The following is a 12,714-nucleotide window of genomic DNA, read 5'->3' on the forward strand; positions in this document are numbered from 1 at the left end:
CTAAACTTTGATTTCTTCTTACTCATAAGATCAGGGTAATAATGGTACCTTCCTGTAGCAGTTTGATATAGTTATGAATTCCAAAAATAGATACTGGATTATGTTTGTAATCTGATCTATTACTGGGCATGATTGAGTTATGATTAGGGTTTTATTTGGGCCATGTCATTAGGGCCCACAGATAAAAGGCTTGGCAAAGAATAGAGTTGGAGCTTTTGGTTTGAGGGTTTTTCATGTTGGAGTTTTGATGTTGGGGAGTTTGACGCTGATGCCTTAAGCTGGAGCCCCAAGAGGCGAAGAACCATGAGCCCAGGAAAAGCAAGCCCTGAACCCAGAGAGGAATCCTGACCCCTCAAAGACGTTGGCAGCCATCTTGCTCCAATGTGAAAATAGACTTTGGTGAGGGAAGGACCTTACGCTTTATGACCTGGTATCTGTAAGCTCCTACCCCAAATAAATACTCTTTATAATAACCAACCAATTTCTGATATTTTGCATCAGCACCTCTTTGGCTGACTAATACACTACTTCATGGGACTGTTGTGAGAATTAAGTCAGATCGATAAAGTACTTGGCACGTAGCAAGTACTTTATAAATGTTAGTTGTTTTTATTATTGTTGCTTTAGGAGAATTTCATTATGGAAAAGAACAACTTTCGGAGCTTTAGTCAGATAAAATTGCATAAAATGAGTTTATGGAATTAGGGTTATCATGTAGGTTGCCAATTATTTATCAGGGTAAGAGGTGATTACGACCTGGGCTAGGGAGATTCAGGAGGGTTCTGTGTGGCTTTAATGAAAAATACAAAAGGCAATTATTGGCTGACTTGGTTTCTTGTGTTGGTTCTGCTGTTAACCACCTCAGTAACCTTAGGCATACACACTTGAGAAAAGTTAATCATTTAACTTTAAATCATATTCTGTGATGGTAATATAATGTGACTTTCATTTGACCATATTGAAAGATAAAGAACTATAGCATCTTTATTATCTGAAGCAATCTCCTCAATTAAGACCAAAGGGTGATATTTTAGAGTCATAGGTTTTTAATTTTTCATAATGTTTTTTCTTCTTTCCTTGCCCCATTATCTGCTAAGTATTATATTTTATCTTAGCAACAGTACCTGGTAACTTCTTTCTTAATTAAAATATGTTTATGTATGATGTATACAATCTCAATATGTAATTTAAGTATACTATATTACACTTGCAATACAGCCTCTGAAAACATTATCTTTGAAATATTTTTATATTTTTGTGGAAATCTATTTTTCTGTTAAAATCTTCTCAAAAGATGAAACATGTATTGCAAAGCATGTTTAAATTTTCTGACAGGATGTGTCTCTGGAAATAGTTTAGGGTATTTGGTGAAACTCATATGAGACTAGGCTGCCTTTCACTAAGACATGATCAGTAAAATAGTATCTGACATTTACTTTCTAATGAGTTTTAACAAAAGTTGAGAATTCACTACTACATTTATTTCAGAATAAAAATTTAATTTTTTATTACACTTGAATGTGACAGGTTCTGTATTATACAATATGATTTAATGTAATTTAGGAAATAGTTCAGTACTTGACATTTTCTTTACTGTCTCTGACATCATTGGGGTAGGAATTTTCTTAGATAGAATTATGACTCTTAATTCCTTGGCAGTTTCTTGTGATCTGCCGGCACTTCTTTTTGTAAAAAATACTCAATACTTACCTTTTGTTTGATAAAGGAAGCAGTATTATAAAATGTTGTTTAGTCTTCTTTTAAACGTTAGGACATAGGCTTTAAATCATAGCATGTAAGGATACAACACCAAATTGCTTCATCTCCCTTGCCGAATAATCACTAAAGGGAATTTGCCATATTAGTGCAAATTAATAGGTTTTATTACTTTATTAAAAGTATTTTAATGATTCCTTTTGTAAAGCCAGTATATGTGTTCGTATGCATTTCATCTTATCCTAATGTACACCAAATGGCTTTTTTGTGTTTTAAACCAGGGAGACCCCAGCCATTTGGCTGGATTGCTGGTGGATCTTGTGTCCTTCTCCTATAAATTTCTACACAGTTGGGTTTTAACCTCTTTTGGATCACTGACACCTTTGAAAATTGAAGAAAATGATGTCTCAAAAAATGCACAAGCATGTACACACAGAGCTTTAATTTCAGGATGTCTAGAGTTAAGATCTCCTCTGCTAGACTGGTCTCTCCATTCGCTCCATTCTCTGCCAGGGCCTTTCATTTATAGCAGTGGTTCTCAAAGTGTGTTCTCTGAACCAGTAGCATCAGCACCACCTAAGAAATTGGTAGAAGTACAGTTTCTTGGGCCCCTCATCAAACCTTTTAAATTAGAAACTCTAGGTATGTTACTGGCAGTCTAGGTTTTTATTAAGCCCTGAGGTAACTCTAATATAAATTAAATTTTGAAAACCATTGTACTATAGTAAGAATTCCCGTAAAAAGGCAATACCATCTGCCACATCACATTTCTCCTCCATTTTGTCAACATCTGTAACCAACTCAATCATTGATCTTCAAAGATTTTGGGGGGAAAGATACTCTTATAAAATAGTTTGGGATCCCCATCGTTCCATAAAAGCTCCTTTATATTATTTATCTACCTACCTTATAAATACTTAGAAATCAGTTACCAAATGATAATTATGAATGTTGAAAAATTTGCATTTTTAATTAGAATGAATTAATAGCTTGTCTTCTATAACACTCAACCAGTTTAGATCAAGTGTGTAGATCTTATCCAATTTGCTGTTTTCTTCTATACACCTTTTCCTTAGATTAGAAAATTAAGGCTGAAAGGAGTTACTATCCTCATAAAAGGTCCACGTCCAGACTGCCATCCCCTGATGTTTTGCTTTCTGGGTCATCTTACCACTTCATTTCCCACTGAATAGTTTGTTAATGTGATCAAGCTGTTAAATGGTAGTCTTTGTCATAGGAGACAGTTTTCAGCTTTGTATGGATTGCATTCCTCATACTCATCTACAAAGGCCTATCAAGTCCTGGGATGGAATTTTCCTTCCTCTCATCCCTAGCTTCACTTATAATTAAAATTTGATTGTGTACACTTATAAATCTAAGTCAGTTCCTACTGATCTATGTAAGAACAAAGGGGCCTGCATATATCCAAGATATCTAGGAATTCTCCTTTAGTGTCACTAACTTAATAGTATCATGCCAAGATAATAGAATATACTTTCTCTTTTTTCAGAGGTTTCCACTCCAGAGCTTGGTCTCTTTTTGTCTTTTTCCATTCATTTAGTAAATGGCAAATGACTAAACAATTACACTGTTGTTTTTTATACTATATATGAAGTGATATTAGTATTACTTGAAGGTAGAGTATGTTAAGTATGTGTACTATAAAACCCTAAAGCAACCAGTAAAAGTCAAATAAAAACATCAAAAAGGTATCCATAATCAGCCAGTGTAAGACATAAGATGGAAACATAAACTTTGTTCATTTAATCCAAAAGAGTGATAAGAAAATAAAGCAAGATGTAAGAAGAGAAGTAGCATCACTCGAACTCCTACAGACATTGAAAGAAAAATAAAGGATTAGTATTAACAAATGTATGCTCATTAATTCAGCAACTTAAATGAAATGTACGAATTCCTTGAAAGATACGGACTACCAAAGTTCATCAAGCAGAAAGAGATAATCTAAACATCCTTTATCTATTAAAGAAATTGAATTTGTTGTTAAAAACCTTCCCACAAAGAGAGCTCCTAGAATTCACTGGTGAATTATAACAAACTTTTAGGGAAGAAATAATGCCAACTCTGTGCAAACTTTTTGTTTTTTGTTCTAAGGTTATAACAAAAGAAATCTACAGCCTGATTTTCCTCATGTACATCAACACTAAAATTCTTAACAACACATCAAATTGAATCCAACAGATATAAAATAGATAATGCATTATAGCCAGGTGGATTGTATCCCAAGAATATGAATTTGGGTTAATATTTAAAAACCAATTGATGCTAATTACCATTTTAATAGACTAAGAAAAATCATGTGATCATGACAAAATTCAATATCCAGTCATGATAAAAACTTTTAGCAAACTAGATTCAGAGGTAAACCTTTTTCAACCAGGAAAAGGGTATCTATGAAGAAGGTCAAGCTAATGTACTTAATAGTAAAACATCGAATGCTCCCCTAAGATTAGTAATAAAGCATTCATGTCCACTCTCACCATTTCTATTCATCATTGATGGTGTTGAAGGTCCTAGCGAGTGCAGTAAGTCAAGAAAAAGAAACAAAAAGCATGCCAGTTGGAAAGGAAGAAAGAAACCTCTCTTACTTGCAGAGATACGATTATCTATGTGTAAAATATTAAGGAATATACAAAAAAAGTGTAGAATTAATAAAAGATTTTAAGTTAGCAAGGTTTCAGGATGCAAAGTAAATGCATTAAAAAAATCAATTGCATTTCTAATCCTGGAAATAAACTATGGAAAACTGAAATTTAAAGATACCATTTGCAAAAACATCCAAAAGATGAAATAGCGAGGGATCAATGTGACAGAAGATGTATACAACTTTCCTGTATTGAACTGCGAAACATTAATGAGTGAAAAAGGACCCAACTAAGTGGAAAGATGCACTGTTAAAGATCTACTGTGTCCTTGGACTTGGAGACCCAAGGTTTGTAAGACGTCACTTCTTTCCAGATTGATATACAGATTCACCACAATCCTCATCAAGCCCTGGCAAGAATTTTTGTAGTGATTGACAAGTTGATTCTAATGTTTTTATAACAATACAAAGAACTTATTATAGCCTTATCAATTTTAAAAAGAAGCATAAAGTGGGAGGTCTTATTCAGTGCTTTGAAAACTTATTAGAAAGATAATTGTGATCAAAGCAGTGTGTAATTGGCATACAAATAGATATTTAGATCAATGGAACTGAAGAGAGTCCAGAAATATACATATATAATCAATTGATTTTCACCAAAATGTCAAGGCAATTAAATGGAGAAAAGAAAGTCTCTTTTTATCAAACTACACTGTAACAATTATATAGCCAAAAGTAAAAAAAAAAGAACAAATAAATAAATAGAATAGCTTACACTTGCATCTCCAAATATATACAAAAATTATCCCTAAATTGACCCTAAACATAAATAAAATTTCCAGAAAAATTTATGAAAAAATATTAGTGACTTTGAGTTTTGCAATATGGGAGAAAAGATTTGCAAGACAAATATACAACAAAAGTACACGTATCTAAAATATATGGGAAAAAAACTTACAATTCAATAATGGGAAGATAAACATCCTGATTTTAAAACATGGGAAAAGATATATAGACACTTCATCAGGAAAATATATGGCTAGCATATAAAAAAAACTCTCATCATTAGTCACTAGGGAAATTAAAATCAGACTATTAATATTTAAAAGACAGTTGTGTTTTTATATATTAGCGATGAATCCTAGTCCTAAATACATGGAAACACATCCTGTTTTCATATAGGAATAAAGAATGACTGCTGATGAGTTCAGGGATTTTTTCAAGAGGCTAATGAAAGTATTCTAGAATCAGTGGTTGTTTGCTTAACCTTGTGAATATATTACAAATCACAGAATTTTACATTTAAAATGGTGAGTTTTATGTTGTATGTGAATTATATCTCATAAAAAATTATTTTTTAAAGATGTCACGGTACTGCATACTCACTTGAATACTTAAATTATAAAGGCTAATTGTTCCAAATGTTGGCATGGCTGAGGAACAACTGAAAGTCACATACACTGCTGTGAGGATGTAAAAGGATACAGCAGCTTTGAAAAATAGCTTGGCCTTTTCTTAAAATGTTAAACACACACAGTTGACAAATGACCCCGTTATTCCACTCATAGGTGAAATGAAGTGAATGAATGAATGAAATGAAATGAAAGCATATGCCAATACAAATACTTGTTTTTGAATGTTCAGAGAAGCTTTATTTTTAGAAATAAAAAACTGGAAACAACCCAAATGTACAGCAGGTAAAGTGATAAATTGTGGTATATCCATAAAATGGAAAGCAACTTGGTGATAAAAAGAATGACTTTGATTTACGCAGCAATATGGGTGAATCCAGTGTTTAATGTTTAACAACTGGCTTTCTGGAAAACAGAATTCCTCATCTGTTGTATTTGCTGAGTTCCATGGCCGATTTGAATTTACCAACCCAAGGTCACTGAATATGGAGATGGGAAGAGATGTCTGTTAGCACACAATTATATAGTATTTCCACTTTACAGATACTATACAGATAGAATAGACATAAATAATCTCAAGCACATAGATGATAATAATAAAGGCCATAAATAATTAGGAAGTGATGAGTTTTGACTGTTTATTAACTTGGTCTTTAAAAAATTTTTCAATTGTTAAGTTTATGTAATTATTTTTTAATAATGACTGTGCTTAATAGGTGGCTTGCACAATTCACACAATTAAGAATTGACTCAAGCCTTTACGAGCTGTTTCCATAATATCACTGATTGGAAAATAATTATGCATGGCAAAAAAAGGCAGGTTAAAAAAGAGTAATGTGTGATTGGACCAATATATAATTGTAGAAAGTTCAAACTACTGTATTATGACAACAGATCAATGGTGCCTGGAAATTAGGCTGTGGGGACTATAAAAGGGAAACAAGGAAAATTTTGAGGGAAAAAATATTGATAAATTTTGGTTATGTTTTTATTTTACCACATTCAATTTTAAATACTATTTAGAGCCTAAACTGATATGTTATGTTTAATTTAAGAATTGTATACCAAACTTTTAGTGTGGCTCTGAATAACATGTACAAGCTTTTTAAATACACATGCACATAAACAGTCTATGATAAAATTGGCAATTACTGTCTAGTTGTATTTCAAGTGATAGCTGATTAATTTGTTCTTAAAGGTATCACAATAATAGGTTGAACTAAAGTTTTCTTTGTTCCATCTGAAATAATTGATTAGTTGCATCAGTGCCCAGGAATTACTGTTGAAACTGGCTCAGTAATTCTTTTATGATGTTCTAATTTATATTAATTAACCACTTATACCATGATGAGATGAACAATTACTACTGAAATATTGGTACACTGTTTTGTGCTCATAGTCATGTCTTGTTTACATAAAAATTTCTATACAAAACTTCATAAATGTGTTATTTATGTCATATTGTTATGGCTTATTAACCATGTTTTGTGTAGTAAATTAAGGAAATCAAAACAATATTACTTTTAATAATGCTTACAGATTAAATTTTAATGTAAACCCTTAGTGCCCATTTAACTCAGCTCTTGATGTGAACTCAGTTAAAATGTGTGATAAAATAATTGATACAACTTATTTTAACTTTGGCATGCCTACTACATACCTATATACATATACAGCATACATACAAGTGTGCCATTATGATATTGACGTAAATATAATGTATCATAGGAACAATGTAGAAATAATCCACAAACTCTCCAAACTTGAAGGAATGTAAAGCATTGAAATTCTTTGACCATTATCTTGAAATAAATCTCACAGAAATATATATTCATAGTATTTTTATTAGATTTCATTAGATGAAAGAAAATTTTCAGATTAACATTTTATTTTCTGAACATACTTGATGAACTTTATCTTCCCTAAAGCTAAATTTCATTGAAAGTATTTTAATGCAGGTAGGTATACATGTATATTATCTTGGAGAGGATACAAATCTGTAACATGTTTTGAAACACAAATAATAAATGGCTGTTTAAAAATGTACATACTTTGAATAGAATTTATCATTCTCCACCACTAGGCATTTTCAATCCACAGATCCTTTTCTCAAGGTACCTTTATTATTTCAATGCATGATATTACTCATCAAATATTTCTTTTACCTATTATAGTTTGTTCATTCCCTTATTTGATTTTAGTTGTGGGTTTTTTTGGTTGTTGTTAAATTCTGGGTTAATTTAGCTAATATTTGGTGCTAATGAGCTAATGAAGTCAAGAACAGATTCCTAAATTGACCACTTACAATCTGTAAATTGTTCTGATACAGATATATATATACACATATATATTCATACATACATATATCATTATCTAATTTATAGTTTTAGGAGTGAAGGTCTGCTCCCTGGGCAGAACTCTGGGACAGAAGGCACCAGTAGACAAATTCGAATGTATCATCACCCTATTTTTAACTGTTTATAACTCTAGTTATTTTTCCAGGATGCACAGGGAAAGGTTGCAATTGGATGATACGTTGATAACATTCAGCAAATATTTATTGACCACCTACCATGAGCTGTTTACACCATGTCAGGCCCTGGGGATAGGAAAAATGAGTAGAACATGTTCTCTATGTTCTGTGAACTCAATGTGGAAAACAAAAAATTAGCTAGCACATAGTACTGGCCTAGCACAGAAACTCACAGAAGGAAATTAGTTTCCTTTTTTCTTCTCCACCTGTTTATAACTTTGTATAACCTCTTAAGATAAAAATTATTGGTTAATTTTTTTAAAATTAGAAAACTGAAGTTACATGGTCTGAGGAAGCAAAAAAAATATAAGATGCTCTTTGAGGAGAGCAAATATGAAACAAAAAGATTCATAAAATGAGATTTATATTTAAGAAGAGTATCATTTAATTAAATAAATCTCTTGGATCTGAAAGTTTTTTTTAGGTGCCATTTTATAAATCCTTAGTCTGAACTGATAAGAAATCTGAAAGCTGCATAAAATTTATTACCTGTTCGTGGAGCTCACCAAAATCTTAGTAAGATAATAAGATTAGATTGGAATCTCTTGTAACTTTTATCACAAATTACCAATATTCTGTGTTGTACTTCCTCTCAAGTACAGATGAGGGGCTCTGTAATTGCTAAATTATTTCACCTATGAAGTCTGTCTTCATCCTTATGAAATATAACTCATTATGTGTATATTTATGAAATAGGTTTTAGTTAATTGTATGGAGTTGTACATTATGGCTTAGGTTTGGAGTTAGTAAAAATCTTTGAACTATACCTGTTGTTAATTTATGTGGAATTGAAATTACAATGAGTTTCCTTGTTTTTTTCCCCCCCTTTTCATTTCCTTCCTCCTTTTTTAAAATTAGACTGAGTCCTTTCTTTTATTCATACTTTATAAAACCCCAGTGCAACCTCTAATGTTTAAGGAGCAATTATAATGCTCTCTCCTAATTTAAGGAACTACAATACACTTGAATTTATTTGGAAATTTTCAAAACCTAAAATCCAATGTAGAGCTTGGTTTGACTTTAATAATTCTACTCTTACTGGTATCATATACATATTTGAGGAGTATGTTAGTGGCATAGTGGTATTTGTCAGTTGTATAGGTAGTTACATTATTAAACAGAGAAGGGAAAATAATTCCTAAAACTGCCATCTTTTGATAGTTCACATAAAAAACATACTAAGATTGTTGAGTGGAAATTAAAACATCCAAGATTAAACTGGTGTTTTTTTTGCAAGTCATTTAATCTTTCTCTACTGCAGTTTCTAAATATTTAAAATGGGAATAATAATTGTACCTGCCTTAGAGGGTTGTTGTGAGGTATAAAAGTATTAATGTAAGTAAAACGCCTAGAACAGTGCCTGCACATGTAAGTGCTATAGAAGTGTTTGTTATTGTTATTCTTATGCTCATTGTCAGGAAGGTCTCCATCGATTTATGGCTAGAACACTGTGGTAGCTTCCTAACTCACCTCTTTTTTTTTTTTTTTAAAGATTTATTTTTTATTTATTTAATTTCCCTCCTCTCCCCCGGTTTTCTGTTTTCTGTGTCTTTTTGCTGCGTCTTGTTTCTTGTTTCTTTGTCCGCTTCTGTTGTCGTCAGCGGCACGGGAAGTGTGGGCGGCGCCATTCCTGGGCAGGCTGCTCCCTCCTTCGGGCTGGGCGGCTCTCCTTATGGGTGCACTCCTTGCGTGTGGGGCTCCCCTACGGACACCCCTGCGTGGCAGGGCACTCCTTGCGCGCATCAGCACTGCACATGGGCCAGCTCCACACGGGTCAAGGAGGCCCGGGGCTTGAACCGCGGACCTCCCATGTGGTAGACGGACGCCCTAACCACTGGGCCAAAGTCCGTTTCCCCTAACTCACCTCTTAACTGGAGTCTCATTCCCTCAATGGCTGATTCCCTGATACTCCAGTGCTTAAAGTTTATTTAGATCTATTGTTGCTTGCCAGGTAAAATTTAAATTCCTTAGCATAAATACTCCAGAGCATCATGGTTGGGTCCTCATTTAATTTGCTAGCCTAGTTCTCTCATGTCCCCTTTGTTAATCCTCCTTCCTGTTCCTGGGGTCTGTCTTTACCTGATCATATTGTTTACCTTTGGAGACTCATCTTAAGCATTATCTGTACCTCCAGAAAGCTCTTCTGAACCCTACCTTATATCTCATTGGATTTGGTTGACCCCTGCCTCTGTAGGGGTCACAGTGCTTGTCACTCTCAGAAAACTTATATATATTATTGCCTTTATCTCCCAATAAAATGTAAGCTCCATCATAGCAAAGACCTGATAGTGCCTGCACAGTGTAAACACTCAGTAAATAATTGCTGAGTGGGTGAATAATAATAATAACATAAACCTTTATTGAATGAATTATTACATTTGGCACTGGTAACCCTCTTGGTTATCTGTTCCTGCGTAATAGGTTGTCCTAAACCTTAGTGGCGTAAAACAGCAAACATTTCTTTTGTCAGAGTTTCTGTGGGCAGGAACCTGGGGTTCTGGTTCAGGGTCCACAACGCTGCTACAGGGTGCTGGTCTGGGCTGCAGCCATTTCACAGCTCGGATGGGGAAGAGCTGCTTCTGGGGTCACATGTGTGACTGGTCGTTGGCAGGCTGCAGGTCCTCGCTGGCTGTGTGCTGAACTCACTGCTTCCTTGCCCCTGGGCCTCTCTGTAAGGTGGCTCACAGCATGGCAGCTTTTTCACCTAGACTGAGCAGAGGAGAGAGTAAGACAATAAGCCAGACAGAAGTCACCATGCTTTCGTAACTTAATCTCAGAATTGACATCCCATCACTTTAGTCATATTCTCTTCATTAGAAGCAAGTCACTAGGACCAGTCCATACTTATGGTGAGGGAATTAGACAAGGACATTCATCCCAGGTGGCGGGGATTGCTGGGAGCCATCTGAGAGGATGGCCACCCCAGTAACTTAGCATAATTGATGACTTCTGTGTAGTAAGCACTCTGAAGAAGAGCTATTTTTGTACATGAAAGCATGAAAAGGAGTGTGAAAGGTGGCATATAAATTATCTGCTTGTGGGTGAAGCAGAGGTCTTAGTAAGATTGGATTTGAACCTGTTCTAAACATTCCTAAACCATACTGAATTTAGTGGCTTAACACAAGAACAGTGATTTATTTAGTTCAAGAATATGCCATATGGGTAGGAACTGGTAGGGAAGCTCGTCTCAGCTCCACGCGACACCAGGTTCTAAGAGGACTTTTTGTTGGTCTGAGATTTTTCTTCACTTTCCCTTAGGCCCTCAAAGTCCTTCAGGCTTCTAGTATTATTCTCTAAGAAGCCCTTTCCATTGGCACTTACACTCCCCTGTGAAGATCCTTCCAGCTTCAGCTCACCACCCGGTCTCAAGTCCAGTGCCACATGTTTTAGGTTTCTGTTGGAGCAGCTCCCTATTTCTAGGTACACAAATCTAGAATCTCATTAAGTCTTGCTGGAAAACAAATCGCATCAAAACTCACTGGTTTAAAACATTTATTTTTTTCAGATATGAAATTTGGGTAGGGACTTTGTAGAGAAAGCTTGTCACTTCCAAGCAGCTCAGTCATATGACCGGCAAGTCATGCTGGCTGCTGGGGGGCGCCCGGCCTAGGCTGACGGCCGGGGGGCCTCTCCAAGCCGGCATGTGGCTCGGTTCAGAGACAGGAAGTCTAAGGCGCCCGTTTCTTAAAGCCTGGACCCGGACACTGGCCCAGCGTCCCTTCTGCTGCCAAGCAGAAGTCACAGAACTCCCGTTCAAGGAGATAGACCCAGACCCCCCAGCTCAACTGGGGAGCTGTGAAAGGATGGGGAGTTGTGCTTTGAAGTCACCAGGCACACCTGTTGTATTCCAAAGCATGATTTTGACACTTCCCTACCATATTCCTAAGAAAGCTTACTTTATTCCTCAAAAGTAAGTGGGCTAGATGATTTCTAAGATTTTCTTCTACTCCAGATTCGTGTATCTTGTAATTCTTGTTTTCCGTACATTGTTATTTTCCAACCCAGAGTAGTTTCTCAGCTATGTAAGAAGACAATGTAATAGAATATGAAATTGATGTCCTCTCCTTGTTACCACACTTCAGAAAAATAAGATATTAAGAAATTTGAATTATCTTTACATAATATTTGGAAGATCCTGAAAATTCTCATAGGAAAAGGTATATTATTATAATGAATGTGAACTTACAGAATACTTATGAATTAAAGTAGTATGCATTAATGGAGAATGCCAGTTAACAGAAGGTCAGATATTAAAAGAAAGAATTTTTGTAAGGCATTTATTCTTAGAATGGTTTTATTTATTTTTAATTAAGGATACTTAATTCCTCTTTATTTCTTCTCTTTGTACCCTGTATCTCATTATGGTTTTAGTGATAAATTTCCATTATACTAGTCTATTTATATTTTAAAGAAATTATATAGGGAAAAGACTGGTTGTTTTTATCTTTCTA

The 12,714-nt window shown here is 34.6% G+C and overlaps 1 protein-coding gene across 1 annotated transcript in view; it reads left to right on the plus strand.

Moving 5' to 3' along the window:
- DYNC2H1 (dynein cytoplasmic 2 heavy chain 1) overlaps nt 1-12,714 on the plus strand; it is a 339,886-nt gene that overhangs the window by 269,804 nt on the left and 57,368 nt on the right. The window lies entirely within an intron of this gene.

Source organism: Dasypus novemcinctus, chromosome 27, assembly GCF_030445035.2.
Source record: "Dasypus novemcinctus isolate mDasNov1 chromosome 27, mDasNov1.1.hap2, whole genome shotgun sequence".
Lineage (NCBI taxonomy): Eukaryota > Metazoa > Chordata > Mammalia > Cingulata > Dasypodidae > Dasypus > Dasypus novemcinctus.